Raw genomic sequence first — 7,500 nt, forward strand, 5'->3', positions numbered from 1 at the left:
CCCAGACCACAACTCTCTCTCTCTCTCTCTCTCCTCTCCCTCTCTCTCTCTCTCTCTCTCTCTCCTCTCTCTCTCTCTCCTCTCTCTCTCTCCTCTCTCTCAAGCTGGAAATAATTTGGTAAACAGCTTCCCTCTATGTTTTTATATCAAGACAGGTGGTTTTTATAGTACATATAAAGACCTTCCATTAGATTATCTCAAATAACAATGTTATAACCTAAATATTGTTCACCAACACGACCTCACCCTACAGGTCGTGGTTAAATAGAATGTTACCGGACTAGAAGTTTAACATATCACCGTCCTTACAAAGGCATTGCACTTTACCCAAAAAATGTACCCACTTGTGTTCAGTCACACAACAAATTGCGAAGATACGTAGTAAAGATATAAAAAGTGATGATATTGTAATTAAATATATATGCGTTAAAACACCTTGAATCTGATTTTATATTTTATTTCGAAGAGAGCAATTGCAATTGTTCTTCTGAGCTGATGATAAAAACTATTCAGTGTCAGAAAATGAGGAAATATATAAACAATCAAATGCCAGCTTTTTTAGCGTACAAATTTCGTCTCCTTTTTTTTTTACTTTATATCATAAAAAATATGTAAAACATACACAACACAAAAGAAATATTAGAGTAAATAATAGTCAGATTTTTTATAACATGAATGTGTAATCTATCTCTCTCTCTCTCTCTCCTCTCTCTCTCCATCTCTCCTCTCTCTCTCTTCTCTCTCTCTCTCTCTCTCTCTCTCTCTCTAATATAAATTTATTTATAACATATGCATATATATGTACATATCTGTATAATTATATTATGTATATGTAGGCCTATACAATTAATATACATACATAACATTTATATACATAAAATAATCACATATAACACCTAGAATTCCTCACTACTTAAACCACAAATCATTAGGTGATCGAACGTCGCTGTCGAAACATCCGGACCTAAATCTCTTTGGCCAGACACCAATTCACGAGGCCACATGAGTTACATCAATCAACGCCGCCATTTATATCAAAGGAGACATTTATCTCCCATACGAAGGGCGTTATACTGAGAGAGAGAGAGAGAGAGAGAGAGGGAGAGAGAGAGAGGAGAGAGAGAGAGAGAGAGAGAGAGACTTTGGTTCATGCTACTAAAACGTTCATACACTAAAAAGAAAATATTTTGAATTGTGTTTATTGATGTATATTTTTGGTATTGGGATTTATATATGAAATACACAACCAGGTCACACAACTTAATTTCCAGTTTAATATCGAGAGCAAAATTATGACAGAAAGTCGTCCTTTTACTTATGTCAAGTAAATAAGTATAAATACCATACACAAGCTCACAAATACACACACATACTGTATATAATACACGAAAGCTTTAGGTAACTGGTCTTTTATCTTCCTGTTTCCTGTGGATTCTATACATATATACATACATACACACACATATAAATATATAAATAAATAAATATATATATATATATATATATATATATATATATATATATATATGTGTGTGTGTGTGTGTGTGTGTGTGTGTGTATGTTTGTGTGTATGTGTGTGCACGCATGACGTGTTTAACGCTTAATTCGGAATGGATAAAAACAATGACATGCTTTCCTTCTTTCCATTATCATATATCATTAAACAAAAATGTGTTTTCTTAGCATTTTTCTCTTCCTTACCTCGACGCTTTATTGATAAACTGTGATAGAATACATTGTACGACACTTCCGTGGCTAGAAATACAAGTAAACATAATTCATTTTTTGTGTACTACAAGAAAAAGGAAAACAGAAAAGGCTTCGAGATACCTTCAAGAAAAAGGAAAGGATTCTCCGGATGTCCGGGGAAACGAATGCCGCACTGGAAAACTCGTGTGACAAGCGAGCTTAACCTTTTTTTTTTATTATTATTATTATCAGCCTCTTGAGGAAACCAAGAGAGTACGACTTAATCTATATAAAAGGGCTGAAATAATGTGGTTTAGTTTACTTAGTACATACACAGACGTTATATATATATATATATATATATATATATATATATATATATATACATATATACACATATATATATATATATATAATATAGACATATATATATATATATATATATATATATATATATATATCTTTATATCTATATAATATATAGTTATATATATAAATATATATATACTGTATATATATACATTAACATAAAGAATATACTGTATATATACATACACATATCGAATATGCTGTATATGTAAATACACGAAGAGCAAATGGAGATAATATGAAAAAAAATATATATACCAAATGTAAAACGAAGTGAAAAGAAATTCAAAGAAATAGAATAAAAAAGAAAATTAAAAGAGATTCCGATGAAAATGCAAATCCCTCCGCCTGACACCAGAACATGACCCCTGTATATGTATATGTATGTGTATGTGTGTGTGGACGTAAATTGCCAAAAAAAAAAAAATAAGGCATATCTAATACCACACCAGGATCTGAAAATGGAAATGCCCTTCACATCCCTGATTATTTAATTCGAATAGAACCAATCAACCTGGGTCGAACAGCTTATTGCCTTCTGCACCCGGCCATTGTCTAAATGAAAAGCCTCTTATGACAAAGGTCAAAAGAGTCTGACGAAGACACGTGCCAGGAAAGCGTCACCTGGATTTGGCACCAATAGGTAAAGGAGTCGTTTCCCTTGACGAGGCAGACTCCTTTCGCGTCTGCTATTTGTTCTCCCTCACAGGAACTCTCCCAAGGCTTTGTAATACGTTCCACAACACCACTATTCTATATATAGTTTAGTTTCTTGCCTGTTTATGTATGAATATGGGGAAGATTTCCCAGCCATATAATATATATATATATATATATATATATAAATATATATATATACATATATATATATATATATATATATATATATACACATACATATATATATATATGAATATATAAATTTATATAGATATACACACATATATACACTATATATATATATATATATATATGTGTGTGTGTGTGTGTGTGTGTGTGTGTGTATGTGTGCGTGTTTGCAGAAAGCCTGCTAGACATTAGTCACTTCTTACATCAAAATCGTCGAGAGAGAGAGAGAGAGAGAGAGAGAGAGAGAGAGAGAAAAGAATATTTACAAAGGAGACTTGAAATGACTGTACACAATACTCGTAATAAAACATGCTTTGCCATTTGCTTATTTTTCGCGATACAACAAATTATAGGAAAAATAATATTGAATCTACAAAGACTACAAAGACCTTCAGGGCAAAGCGGAAAAGCAAAGGTTTACTGTCTAACAAAGCCAGATGAAAAGGTATTCCTAATGGTTTCCAACATTAAAGACTGCATAAAAAAGGCAATATCGATAATGTGCATCCAAACTTAAAAACATTGTTTACAAAAGTCAACATTTTTCATTTTTTATTTCTGTCCTAAAGTGAATTCTGATGATGGTTTTTAAGAGGAAAATATTAGTAAACAATAAGTAAATTGAATAAGAGGTCGGGTAAGATAAGTAGAGTATCATTTGAAACTATTGCTGTTTCATTCGCTCTCCCTTATGTATGTATGTACGTATGTATGTATTTATGTATATATTGCTACACTTACACCTGTATATATATATATATATATATATATATATATATATATATATATATATATATATATATATTGAAAAATTTGAGGGGGGTGTTCATAAATGGAAAAGAAGAGAAGTGACTCCACCCCCAAAACCTTTGCGAATTTAAAAACTCAGGAATAAGGAAAAAACCAATAGCCAAGAAAAAAGGGTCCCTCATCCATGCCTGCCTGCAGAGTCAGACGGCATTGGTCAGGAAGCCTGAATTAGATTCTCCGCTTCCTTATATGCACTCTTTCGGATTGCCGGGCTTGGAGGTAGTGTACACTCTTATCCCGGCATCCATTCTGTTTTTCTTCTAGTGCTGTACCCGACCCGGCTGCCGGCCTATGAGGCCGGCAGCCGGGCAGTTGTAGTCCTCTGGTTCTTTTGCTGCCGGCTGGCATCGGTCCTGTACCTTTGCCGGCCGGCTAATGTCAGCCCTTGTCTGCCGGTCGCCAAGAGTGTGGCCGGCAGCCGGGTACTACCTTGTGTAGTGGTCGGTCAGCAGTCATTGCCGACCGACATTGGCTGTTGCCGGCCGGCAGTTACTGCCGGCCGGCACATGCATTTGAACCAGCGTTCTGCCGCCTTATAGCTGTTAAGGAGTATACTTTAAAGCTAGTTATGGTGTGTGCCGGCCGGCACATAACCTCCTATACTGTACCAGTATTCTTCAATATAACAGATACTGTAAGAAGAAAACTATAGTATGGGTTTTGGTACAGCACTGTGTGTTCTAACACTTTTGTGTTTTCTTGCACAACCCTTTGCTGTTGCCCTACAGATAGGAAAGTGAGTTCTTTCCTGTCTATTATCCAGGATTTTAAAATCATTGCTTAGGTGTGAGCTCCACCTGTTTCCTCTGGAAACTTTGTATTGGTTACTCTAGAAGAGTTTAACCATTCGATTTTATTATCTGGAAGGCTGCAACAATGGGTTGTGAGGGAAACACAAGTGTGTGTCTTTCCTTTCTGAATTGTTATGCTATACTATGCATATCCAGTGATACATAGTTCACTTGATACTCATGGAAATTTCTTCTCTTTATAGAAGGACCCTCCGAAGTGCGGAAGTGTTTTCTGCAACATCCGCAGCAAGAACCTCTGCGGACATGAGTTTTGTAGGAGACACGCAGCATGCGCTGTCTCCAAGGATGATCTCCGGTATTGGGACCCTCAGGTATGTACTGTGTGCACTAACCTGATTACTGAGGCCTTTGATTCCCCTAGGACGGCGGAATCAAGGGATATAGCAAGGGAGAAGCTTCGTACTTGGGTAAGGGGCTTCCAAAAGAACACCTCTGGACCTTATCTTCCAAGTGAGAAGATGAGGGCGTATCTTTTCCCTAAGGCATCAGCTGATGCAGTGATTCCCCAGCCCCAAGAGGAGATCCCCCAAGTTCAGATCCAGGTGGATGCTGAAGTCGCGGGTCGCGATGCAAGACATCCAGTTAGATGACAGGATGTCTGACGTGGACGAGCGTCTGGAGGAAGACCTCCTGGCAGAAGCCCAGGATGAAGTTCAAGCCCCAGACGTTGTAGAGGAAGAGGTCGACGAGGTGTCGGCTACTCCGGTTCAGATTCCGGAGCCTATTCCCTCAACATCGGCCGGTCTCCCAGTAGAGCTGGGACAGGCCCTCTCTTCTATTGTTGGAATGATCCAACAAATGCAGAAGGAGAATCAGGAGAAGGCGGCTGCAATGGAACTGCGGATGCAGTGCCTTGCAGAATCACATGGGCCCCAGAAAAGGCTCAATGTGAAAGACCTTCCCTTGTGCTCAGATGCTAACCCATGGAGGTATGCTGAGCACATGCCAATGACGACTGGAAAGATCGTCATCTCGGATAAGCTGGGCTCAGTTCCCCTAGAGGAGGTGGAATTCTGGCCCAGCAAGGCATCATATCCGGACTGTTATGTCCGGTTGAGGAAGGAACCAGCTTCAAAGGAGGAGACAGAGCCGAAGGAGGTCATAGTGATGGACCATGCTAAGGCTCAAGCTCTACTTTCATCCTCGATGAAAGAGAGGGGCTTCTCTAACTCAAAAGTAGCTGCATTGAGCAAGAAGCTCCCTTCCTTTGTGTCCTCTCCTGCTAGAGCCTTCCCCTTTTTACAGAAAGGGTTTGCGGCTGTACTAAAAGCAGTCGAGGCCGGCAAGCCTTGCCCCTCCCTGGAGGAGTGTAAACCCTTGTCGCTGGCCCTGCCTATGGACCACAAAGATTGGAAGGACGTCCATCTTACGTTCTCAGTTGGAAAGTTGGAGGCTGATATTGCCGGACGTCAGTTCGGCGAGGACCTCCCTAAGCTGTCTGACTTTCTTTTGCGAAGAGAGTTCGAGACAAAAGAAAGACTGGCTGCCTCAATGTCTCTTCAGACTACTCTTGAGACGATGGCAAGTGACCCCAAGGTCCATGAAATGTTCATGGTGGTGGCCAAGACTCGTCTGGCCACAGTGACGAAGGACCTTTATGGCTTCGTCAAGGCGAGGAGAGCCTGTAGGGAGTTCGTGTTCACCTCGGCTACGGTGAGGCACGAGCCAAGGAAACTAATCTCCTCCAACATTTGGGGGAAAAGACCTTTTCCCTACAGATTTGGTCAAAGAAGTTGTTGATAAGGCTGCCTTGGAGAATAGAAACCTTCTCCAGAAGTGGGGCCTGGCTATCAAAAGAAAGTCTTCCCCGGATGAGGGTCCTCAACCAAAGAGGAAGACTATGAGGACTAGGCTACCGTCTCGGCCAGCCAAGCCTTTTAGACAGCAACAGCAACTGCAATTGCCATTGCCTCCAGTGCCCCAGATGGTGGCACAAACCCCGACCACTTTTCAGTGGGTAACCCAGGCTGTGTCGACACAGTCCACGGCATTCACCCCAACGTTCAAATGGCAGTCTTCTTCCTTTCGAGCAAAGCCTAGAGGAGCAGCCAGAGGCTCGTCTAGGCGCCCCTCAAGGGGAAGGGGATTCAGGGGTGGTCGTGGTCAGGGACGCAAGACCTCAGGACGGCAGTCCAAGTGAAATGATACCGGTAGGAGGGAGACTTCTGAAATTTTGGGATCGATGGACCTTCGATCCCTGGGCCCACAGCCTACTCAAGAATGGACTGGGCTGGAGCTGGTACACCACTCCACCCCCGTGCCTTCGGTTTTTCCAACACTCCACCCCCGTTCTGGAGGAGTACGTTCAAGAACTGTTGGAGAAAAATGTGATCCGAAAGGTGAAGTCCATCAAATTCCAAGGAAGGCTGTTTTGTGTTCCCAAGAAAGACTCGGAAAAGCTCAGAGTCATTCTGAACTTGTCGCCACTCAACAAGTTCATAGTGAATTGCAAATTCAAAATGCTAACACTGCAACACATAAGGACCTTACTGCCCAAGAGGGCATATTCCGTCTCTATAGACTTGTCAGACGCCTATTGGCACATTCCAATCAGCCGTCGACTCTCCCCCTACCTAGGGTTCAGGCTACAACGAAGACTATACGCCTTCAGAGCCATGCCATTCGGGCTAAACATAGCCCCAAGGATTTTCACAAAGCTTGCGAGCGCAGCTCTCAAACAATTACGCCTAAAGCGAATTCAGGTAGTAGCCTACCTGGACGACTGGTTGGTGTGGGCAGCATCCGAGACAGAATGCTTGCAAGCTTCCAGTCAAGTGATCCAGTTCCTAGAGTACCTAGGCTTCAAGATCAACAGAAAAAAGTCTCGACTTTCTCCATCTCAAAAGTTCCAGTGGCTGGGAATCCACTGGGACCTTTTGTCACACCGTTTCTCCATCCCGGCGAAGAAAAGGAAGGAGATAGCGGGTTCTGTCAAGAGACTTCTAGATTCCGAAAGGATATCAAGACGCAA

The sequence above is a fragment of the Palaemon carinicauda genome, chromosome 22 (assembly GCF_036898095.1).
Source record: "Palaemon carinicauda isolate YSFRI2023 chromosome 22, ASM3689809v2, whole genome shotgun sequence".
Classification (NCBI taxonomy): domain Eukaryota; kingdom Metazoa; phylum Arthropoda; class Malacostraca; order Decapoda; family Palaemonidae; genus Palaemon; species Palaemon carinicauda.